Source organism: Panicum virgatum, chromosome 1N, assembly GCF_016808335.1.
Source record: "Panicum virgatum strain AP13 chromosome 1N, P.virgatum_v5, whole genome shotgun sequence".
In the NCBI taxonomy this organism is placed as follows: Eukaryota; Viridiplantae; Streptophyta; class Magnoliopsida; order Poales; family Poaceae; genus Panicum; species Panicum virgatum.
The window spans coordinates 48,479,443-48,489,820 of record NC_053145.1 but is presented as its reverse complement, the minus strand read 5'-3'; positions in this window follow the sequence as shown (position 1 = coordinate 48,489,820).

Sequence of the window (10,378 nt, the reverse complement as noted above, 5' to 3'; positions counted from 1 at the left end):
ATGATTCCTTTAAAATGTTAGCTCATGAAAATTGCAATGATATGTATTCTCGCTTAAATGTCATTGTCAAGGACATTAATGCACTTGAAATATCCAAAATTGACAGTGCCTCCATCAATCGCAAGATTCTCATGCTCCTCCCAAAGCCCAAGTATAACATCATCAATGCTATACTTCAAAAGGAGAATCTTGACACAATGGAAGTGGGAGAACTTGTGGGCGAAATTCGCGCTCATGAAATGAGTATCCTTGGTATGTCCGAAGAGCCAACTTCAAGCAAATCAATTGCTCTAAAGACCAAGGCAAACAAATCCCGCAAGCTCAAGATGATCAAGCAAGATTCAAGCTCAAGCAATGAAGAAGATGATCATCATGAAAGCTCATCCGATGTTGAAGATGATGGAGAACTTGCTCTCATGATGAGAAAGTTCACACGCTTGAATGACAAAATCAATAAGAAGGGTTTCAACTTTGACTCTAAAAAGGGAATGTTCCGGCCAATGGATGTCAAGAACAAAATTTGCTACAATTGTGGAGAAAAAGGTCGCATCCGTCCAAATTGCCCCAAGCCGGACAAAAGAAACAAGGATAACAAGAGCAAGCATCGCCATGATTCAAGCGATGATGAAGAAGAAGAAAGGAAGAACAAAAACAAGAGACTTGGGAAGAAGAAGAGCCATGACAAGAAGACCAAGCTCTTCCCAAAGAAGAAAGGGCACACCAAGAGAAGTTTCTTGGTGGAAAAACAAGAGTGGGTGACCGATGTCTCATCAAGTGAAGAGTCAAGTGATGAGGAAGAAGATATCGTCACCATCGCCCTCACAAATGAAGAACCACCACTACCTCCGCCTCCTATGTGCCTCATGGCAAATGGTAACACCAAGGTATGTGAGGTGGATAGTGAAGATGATAGTGATGAAGAGCTTGACCCTTATGAATTCACTAACCTCATTAATGAGTATACATCCGTCATCAAGAGGGAAAAGGGCAAAGTCAAGATTCTTGAGAGCACTCATGCCAAGTTAGAGCTTGCCCACTCCGACTTGCTTGGCAAGTACAATGACTTGCTCAAAGAGCACAATGAGTCACTTGTACTCGCTAAGCAAGTTGAAGAGAGCCACAAAAAGCTTAAACAAAATCATAGGGAGTTGGCTCACAAGTATCAAGAACTTGAATTTGCCTATGAAGCAATTGACCCAAGTCTTGAGAACTTTGCTCATAAAACTATTGAGAAGGTCAATGCTTCTACTTCATGTGATGACCTACTCATCAATGATAATGCTACTAATGCTTTGCCCAAGCTTGCACCTTCTAGGGAAAAAGAATTGATGGATCAAGTGGCAAGTCTCAAGAGTAGTGTGGAGAAGCTCTCAAGAGGAGAATACATCCAAAAGGAAATTCTCTTCAACAATGCCCGTGACTATGGCAAGAGAGGTCTTGGTTCATTTTCGGAGCCAAACATAGCTACTACTCCTTCTCCGGAGATCAAGATTAGCTTCATCAAGGAAGTTGGTTCATATTGCCAACATTGCCAAGTCACCAGGCACCACACTAGGGAGTGCACTTTACCATCACGTCCTCTTCCTAATTTACCCAAGAATTACTCATCAATGTTTCAAAATAACCATTTTCTCTTGAGTAAAGTGAAGGGCAAGGTGAATGCCAAGTTCATTGGCAAAATTGCTAAGGAGTCAAAGAAGAAGCTCCCCAAGCAACTTTGGGTCCCAAAAGCTCTTGTCACACATGTGCAAGGCCCAAAGCTTGTTTGGGTTCCAAAAACTCAAAAATGAATTCTCATGTGTGTAGGTGAACTACAAAGCCGGTGGAAAACATTGGGTACTTGATAGCGGTTGCTCTCAACACATGACCGGCAATGATAGCATGTTCACCACTCTTGAAGACCCCGGAGATCATGAACATGTCACCTATGGTGATAATTCAAGGGGAAAAGTTTTAGGTTTGGATAGAATAGCAATTTCTAAAGATTTATCTATTTCTAATGTTTTATTTGTAGAAGCACTTAGTTTTAATCTCATTTCTATTGCTCAATTGTGTGATCTTGGACTAACGTGTGCCTTTGACAAGAATGGTGTTGTAGTAACTCATGAAAAAGACAAGTCTTTGGTATTCACGGGATTTAGGCATGGTAACATTTACTTGGTGGATTTCTCTTCAAAGCAAACAAGCACCATGACATGCCTCTTCACCAAGTCGTCTCTTGGGTGGCTTTGGCATAGAAAAATTGCTCATATCGGCATGAGCAACCTCAAGAAAGCCCACAAGAGAGGGATGATCACTGGCTTGAAGGACGTTACCTTTGACCAGAACAAATTATGCAAAGCATGTCAAACCGGGAAGCAAGTTGCAACACATTATCCCATCAAAATGATGTTGTCTACCTCCAAGCCGCTCTAGCTACTTCACATGGATCTCTTTGGTCAAACTACATACAAGAGCATTGGTGGTAACCTCTATTGCCTAGTAATCGTTGATGATTTTTCACGTTTCACTTGGGTCATGTTTCTAGGCGATAAGGGTGAAACTCCGGAAATCTTCAAGACATTTGCAAGAAGAGCTCAAAGGGAGTACAACTCCCCAATAGTGAAGATCCGGAGTGACAACGGCACCGAATTCAAGAATATGAAGATTGAAGAATGGTGCGATGAAGAGGGCATCAAGCATGAGTTCTCCGCCACCTACACGCCTCAACAAAATGGAGTGGTGGAAAGAAAGAACAAGACACTCATCACTCTAGCAAGAGCAATGTTGGATGATTATGGCACGTCCGAGAAGTTTTAGGCGGAAGCAATCAATACGGCGTGTCATGCATCCAACCGAGTGTATCCCCACCGACTCCTCAAGAAAACTCCATATGAGCTCATCACCGGGAAGAAACCAAATATATCCTACTTTCGAGTCTTTGGTTGCAAATGCTTCATCTATAAGAAGAAAAGGCTCGGTAAGTCTGAAAGTAGATGTAATGTGGGTTTCTTTCTTGGTTATGCATCAAACTCCAAAGCATATAGAGTATTCAACCAAACCTCCGGGTTAGTTGAAGAAACATGTGATGTGGAGTTAGATGAATCTAATGGCTCCCAAGAGGAGGTTATTGGCTATGAAAATGTAGGTAATGAGGAGATTGACGAAGCTTTGAAGAAAATGTCCATTGGGGATATCAAACCGGAAGAGGTGCATGAAGGCAATGATAAGGGGGAGGACCTTCCTCATCTACATCAAGCACCTCCATGGCACCCCAAGTGGATGAAGATCAAGACAAAGATGATACACAACCTCAAGAAGATGTGCCAACGCCAACACCCCAAGTCCAAGAACAAGAAGAGCAAAGTGTTCCACCACAAGCACAAGTCACCCATGATCCACCCCAACTAGCATCCACGCAAGCACCGCTAGTGAAGCATGGTCGCATCTCCAAGGATCATCCAATTGGTCAAATCATTGGTAGTCCTTCCAAGGGAGTAAGAACTCGCTCCAAGCATGCTTCATTTTGCGAATATTACTCGTTTGTTTCTTGTATTGAACCCACTAGCATAGAGGAAGCGCTTGAGGACTCGGATTGGGTGATGGCCATGCAAGAAGAATTGAACAACTTCACCCGCAATGAAGTTTGGGTCCTCGAAGCTCCCCCGAAAGACAAGAACATAATCGGCACCAAGTGGGTCTTTCGAAACAAGCAAGATGAACATGGGGTGGTGATACGCAACAAAGCAAGACTTGTGGCAAAATGGTTTTCTCAAGTTGAAGGTTTGAATTTTGGTGAAACTTTTGCTCCGGTCGCAAGACTTGAAGCTATCCGCATCCTTCTTGCTTACTCTTCATATCATAATATTAAGTTATATCAAATGGATGTGAAAAGTGCATTCTTAAATGGCGTAATTAACGAACTTGTTTATGTTGAGCAACCTCCCGGGTTTGAAGATCCGAGGAATCCTAATCATGTTTATAGGTTGCACAAGGCACTCTATGGACTCAAACAAGCTCCAAGGGCTTGGTATGAGAGGCTTCGTGACTTCCTAATCATGCAAGGCTTCAAGATCGGGAGGGTGGACACCACGTTGTTCACAAAAGACGTCAACGGGGATCTTTTCATTTGTCAAATTTATGTTGACGATATTATCTTTGGCTCAACTAATGATTTACTAAGCCATGAGTTTGCTACCATGATGTCTAGGGAATTCGAGATGTCCATGATTGGCGAATTGACATTCTTCCTTGGTTTTCAAGTCAAGCAATTGAAGGAAGGGACATTCATTCATCAAGAAAAATATACTAAGGATATCTTGAAGAAGTTCAAGATGGATGAATGCAAGCCGATCAAGACACTCATGGCAACCAATGGGCATCTCGACTTGGATGTGGACGGTAAATCGGTTGATCAATCCCTCTATCGTTCTATGATAGGGTCTTTGCTTTACCTTACCGCATCTATGCCCGATATAATGTTTAGTGTGTGCTTGTGTGCCCGCTTTCAAGCTAACCCAAAGGAGTCACACCTCTCGGCTGTGAATAGGATTCTTCGGTATCTCAAGCACACCCCTAGCATAGGCTTGTGGTACCCCAAAGGCGCTAGCTTAGATCTCTTGGGATACTCGGATTCGGATTTTGCCGGAAGCCGTGTGGATCGCAAGAGTACCTCCGGGGGTTGCCACTTGCTTGGGCGTTCTCTAGTTTCTTGGTCGAGTAAGAAGCAAAATTCCGTGGCTTTGTCCACCGCGGAAGCGGAATATATAGCGGCCGGTGCATGTTGTGCCCAAATCCTATATATGAAGCAAACCCTTTTGGACTTTGGTGTGAAACTAGATAGGATACCACTCCTTTGTGACAATGAAAGTGCCGTAAAAATTGCCAAGAATCCAGTTCAACACTCTCGCACAAAGCACATTGATATTCGCCATCACTTCTTGCGTGATCACGAAGCCAAAGGAGACATATCTCTTCAAGGTGTGAGATCCGAGGAGCAATTGGTGGATATATTCACAAAACCTTTAGACGAGAGTACTTTTGTAAGGCTAAGGAATGAGCTAAATGTTTTAGGTGCGGCAAACGTCATGTAAGTTGCCATGTCATATAGAAAAATACATACATATAGGACACTTGTCTAACCATGGTAAGATAGTGATGAGCAAGGGTTTAGCTAGAGGTGGTGGTCCACTTGTTTTCCTCTAGGCTTGTAGAAAGGCTCATCATGAGGAAGCTTCCCGTGGGTTCAAACTTGACAAGTAGACCTTAATTTCTTGTTATGCATTTCTTGTCATATAGATGTGCACTTCATGTTTACTTTACTTTCGCATGTGGTTGTAGTTTGCATTATCATTGCATGCGTAAGGGTCACAAAGGAGAATCACTTGATGAAAATAAGACTTGTTTCATATACAAGATCTTAATTCATGAAAAGTGAAAAGAGCAAAGTGTTAGGTGCGTTATTGCCTAGTGAGCAATGTTATGATGAGTTTGAAGCTTTCTATCTTCAATATTCCTATGACATAGCTCATACATTTTATTTGGCGCTTTGTCTCGCTTTGCGGCTTTTCCTTGTATTCAGAAAGAAAACTATTTAAGCTAGTGTGCTATCCTAAGTATTTTGAGGGGTCAAGTCGCCTATGCAAGTCCATTAACTTGAGTTTAGTTGAATTTTATAAGTTTATTGGACTTAGCATAGAAGTGTGAGCTAAGAGAAGGTTTCTGGGTTCACCGGTTAAACCGACGCTTAAAAGGTTTTAACTCATCGGTTTAACCGGCGTTACTAAGTTGTGTCTCAGCTCAGTCAGTTTCAGGCGTTCAACCGGCGTATACAAAAGTGACATCATCGGATCAACCGGTGAACGTAACACAGTTTTGACCTGTCAATCAACCGGTGTTAGCAGCAATCAACCGGCGAGTTCAAAAAGAATTACGATGGATCAACCGGTGCTCAGATGATATTTTGCTGGAGTCACGGGTGAACTGCACCGATGCAATCGACCGGCGCTCAAGACCTAGGCATCAGTTTAACCGGCGTTAAGGAAAAACACGGGGCCCACCTGTCATATATCCCTTGCCCGCGGCCTCTGTTTGTTTTCTCAGTTTATTCTTCTCGCCGCCGCCGCTCCGCTCCCGCACCCGACTCGCTCGCGCCGCCGCCGTTCCACCTCGCTGCCGCCGTACGCCGCCACTACAGGCCCTCGCCACCGCAGTACGCCGTCCTCACACGCCCGCGCCGCCGCCTTTGTGCCGCCCGCGCGCCTTCTGCGCCGCCTCAGCGCGCACAACCGCCACCGCGTCGCCGCCGCCTGCGCACCGCCATTGCCGCCACCAGCGCGCAGCTCCACCTCTCCGCACCCAAGCCAAGCAAACCAAGCCACATCGCCCACACAGCGCAAGTTCGCCACACGCAAAACCCTACTCGCGCATCCACGCCTCGCACGCCAAGTGCTCGGTGTTTTGCCCGAACCATCGCGCTCGCCCTAGCTCGCAGCGCCGCGTCCTTGTTGCTCCCTGTTGTCGAGATGGGTCGTGAGAAGAGGAAGGGGAAGGAGGTTGTGGTTGAGAAGCCCGCTCGCAAGCAGACTCGTGCAGAGAGAGAGGCCGAGAGGGCCGAGATGGTGGCCAAGGCCGCCGAGGAGCAGGCGTCAGGCCGTGCTCGCCCGTTCGCGATCAGGGATCCGCCAGCCAGGGGCAGGGGCAGAGGCCGAGGTATGGGCCGAATTAGAGGTGCCAGGGCTACCAGAGCCACGACTGAGGCAGCAGCAGAGTCAAATCAGACAGATACAGCTGTAGATTCAGATTCACAGGTAGAGCAGTCTGAGCAGTCTCAGGGGCAGAGCACACATGAGTCACCGACTCTACGACGGTCTGGCCGCACTCGGCAGACGTCCCCAGCAGCAGAGACTTCGCCAGCGACCGAGCGTCGCACTGGACCGAGGATGCGAGGAGGTCACCAGCTACAGGAGCCTCGCAGGTCCGCAGCAGTAGCAGCAGCAGCTCGTAGAACCGGGGCCCTAGAGGCCGAGCGCGCAGTGTTCCGTATGGACACTGTTGTGCGTCTGGAGCCAGGTGTGCTGCTCCAGAACTTGACCAAGGCCAATGCGGCGAAGGTCAAGAGGCTCAGGTGGAGTGTTCAGGAGGAGGACTGGTTCCCCGTTACCCGTGACAGCAGGGTCGACCGTAGGTTCTGGACGCTTCTTCAGGCCAGTTTCTACGAGACCTACCAGAGGCGGGGTCACAAGATCTTCCCGCACAGAGTGCTTGACTGGGTGTCACTGAGGACAGACGCAGGGGGAGCAGACGTCAGAGAGCACTTCGCTCACTTCAGGGGCCTGCCCAGGTTACTCCAAATAGAGCAGAACAGATACATGGTCAGAGTGTTCTACGCCACAGCCTGGATCGCTCCCGAGCGCAGAGCAGTACACTTCGTGTTTGGAGGCCAGGTCTTTGGTCTGTCCAGGGCGACTATAGCAGGGATTCTCGGAGTTGACTTAGTTGACGTCTCCCTGCACGAGATGGTTTACGGAGATGCAGATCCACCGCACAGAGCTATGATTGGCGGGATTGCACCTTCTCACGAGGCGATCTCTCAGTGCTTCCGCCAGCCGTTTCCAGCGTCGTATGCCAGAGTGCCCAGCTTGCTGACCCCGGAGGCGTACCCAATTCACATGGCCCTCCGGAGGACCTTGCTACCGAGGAGTGGCTACCCAGAGGGGTTTACTGGTTTGCAGCAGCTGTTACTTCTTCACATCCTCACTCACGAGCCATTCGATATTGTTGACTTTATACTGGCTGAGATCGAGGATGTGATCACTGACGGGTTGGGGGTCGTGAGACAGTTCCCCTATGCACACTGGATCAGCTACATTTGTTCGATGATCGTGCCAGCCGAGTCACCCGTCAGTGCAGTCTACCGTCAGGACGAGGCTCCCCGGTTCCCAGTTTACCGTCCCACAGCACCACAGGACCAGAGGAGAGGCAGACAGGCTGAGAGAGCTGCCATGGCACAGTTGTCCCCAGAGGCACAGGCCCGAGTGGCACAGGAGGATGAGGCACTACTAGCTGTCGAGGCCCAGCTTCCCGGAGGAGATGATGAGATACACTGGTCTGAGCTTGAGTCAGACTCCTCCGAGGACGTCGAGTACTTCCCTGCAGCAGCCCCAGCTAGTCACGACCACGAGGCAGGGGGGTCCAGAGAGCCAGCCCCAGAATCAGCCGCTGCTACTACAGTCTCTGAGTCCCAGGTGTCTCAGCCGTCCGAGCTCACCGCACTTCAACAGCAGCTCGTGACTCAGCAGAGAGAGGACCGACTTGCACAGGAGGAGGCCAGGAGAGCCCATGAGGCTCAGCTTGCTGCTATACAGAGGGAGGCCGCCCGAGAGCGGGCTGCGACCGAGGAGCGTTTTGTCGGGCTTATTGACAGAGTCTCTCAGAGGACAGACGCTAAGTTCCAGCAGATGCAGCAGGGCATGATGGCGATGTTCGGGATGATCTCACAGCTTTACTCTCACACCGGACTCGCCTCGCAGCAGCCAGGACTTCAGGGTGTTGCAGCACCTCAGCTTGCGGTCACACCAGCTCCTCCTCCGGTTACTACTGCAGCTCCTGCTCTCTCGAGACACCGGAGACCATGTTCTCGATGTCAGCACTTCTTGGGTCTGCCGGTCGTCCGCTTTTCTCGCCACTGCCAGCGACCACACTCTTCCAGGACTCACCATCGACAGTCGCTCTCCCCGTCGTTCCTCAGACACTACTTTCAGGGGGAGGAGGAGAGGGGTCCTTACTTCAGCAGTCGACACAGCCGGCAGCTTCAGCACTCACTACGTCAGATGTTGACACTTCTTCTGCTGGGCCGGTTACCACGTCTACGGACCCTCTTCCAGGCAGTGCTAGCACGAGAGCCTCTACCACAGCTACACCCCCAGTCAGTTCAGATCCAGCAGGCAGTACTGACCAGCAGCTCTCGTCTGTCACCGAGGGTTCACCGTCTGACGACAACGACGATGACGACCCGGACCGCTTCCTTGCCGTGCCACGACAGCCGGATCAGTAGCTCGCCTTTTTGGTACTTTGATGCCAAAGGGGGAGAGAGTCAGGGGGAGGGTAGAGTTAGAGAGAGCTCGTAGTTATCAGGACCTTGATGCTTTGTATCACATTTGGTGTTAGTTCATGGATATGTACATTTGTCGCTTGAGTATGCTGTGGTTTGAGACATATCTATGGATTTCGTTTGAGCCGTTGAGCTCTTTGGTCTTTTTTCAAGTTTGCTTGAGTTTATTCTTGTTTTATCTTTCTCGCTCTCTCGTTATTTATGTTTGTGTTGTCATCAATCACCAAAAAGGGGGAGATTGTAAGCATCTAGGCCCTCAAGGTATGTTTCGGTGATTAATGACAACCATTATTGTGACTAATGGGTTTGTGCAGCTTAATAGATCATTATCGCTCATTTGGTCATATGTCAAAAGAGGCCCCTCAATTTCATTATCCAAAAAGGTGATCTCGGTATTCAACTCATATTTATGACAAGACTAAGGATCTTTCTAGTCCTAAGTGTCATAAGGTTGAGAAGGACACTTAGGTTAGTATAGGATTTATAGTTTTGTAGTGATCGCACTATTAAGAGGGGTTAAGGCCAAGTAACTTGAGCATGGACATGGTCAATCAAAAATGGATGCACACTATGGTCACTCAGGTTCCTAGAAGTTCAAATAAGTGGTTCTCAACTTATATGTCAAGAATATTTGGATTTCATTCAAGACTCAAATCAGAAAAGGCAAAATCAGAAAAAGTCTTTAACACCGGTTTAACCGACGCTCACATTTTTCTATACGTCGGTTAAACGAAGTCGGCAGAGTCTGGACAAGTCAATACACCGGTTAAACCGACGTGTTTGAATTTAACGTCGGTGCATTAGTCCAGAGTTGATTTTTCCAGGGTAATTCAAGTTCTATACACCGGTTAAACCGACGCTGTTTGAAATGAGACGTCGGTGCAATTGACCAGTGAGATGGTTTTTCCATGGATTTCTAAAGTTGTACTCACCGGTTAAACCGACGATGGTTTTGAGTTAACGTCAGTGCAGTTGTCCAGAGACTTGGTTTTTCAGTTGATCAGTGGACAACTACACTCACCGGTTAAACCGATGATACGTCGGTTAATCTGCCCAAGTTGTAACGGCTAGTTTTCAGAAGAGGCAGTTTACATTCATCGGTTAAACCGACGATGACTATTGGAGGTACGTCGGATTAACCGGCGCTACGCAGTTTTCTGGCAGCTTTTTCTCCAACGGCTCTATCCGTGTGAGCTGCCTATATATACCCCTCCAATGGGTCATTTTGCCACTCTTGACACCAGGCAACATCCAAACCATACTATAGTCAAGAGCCACCTTGAGCTT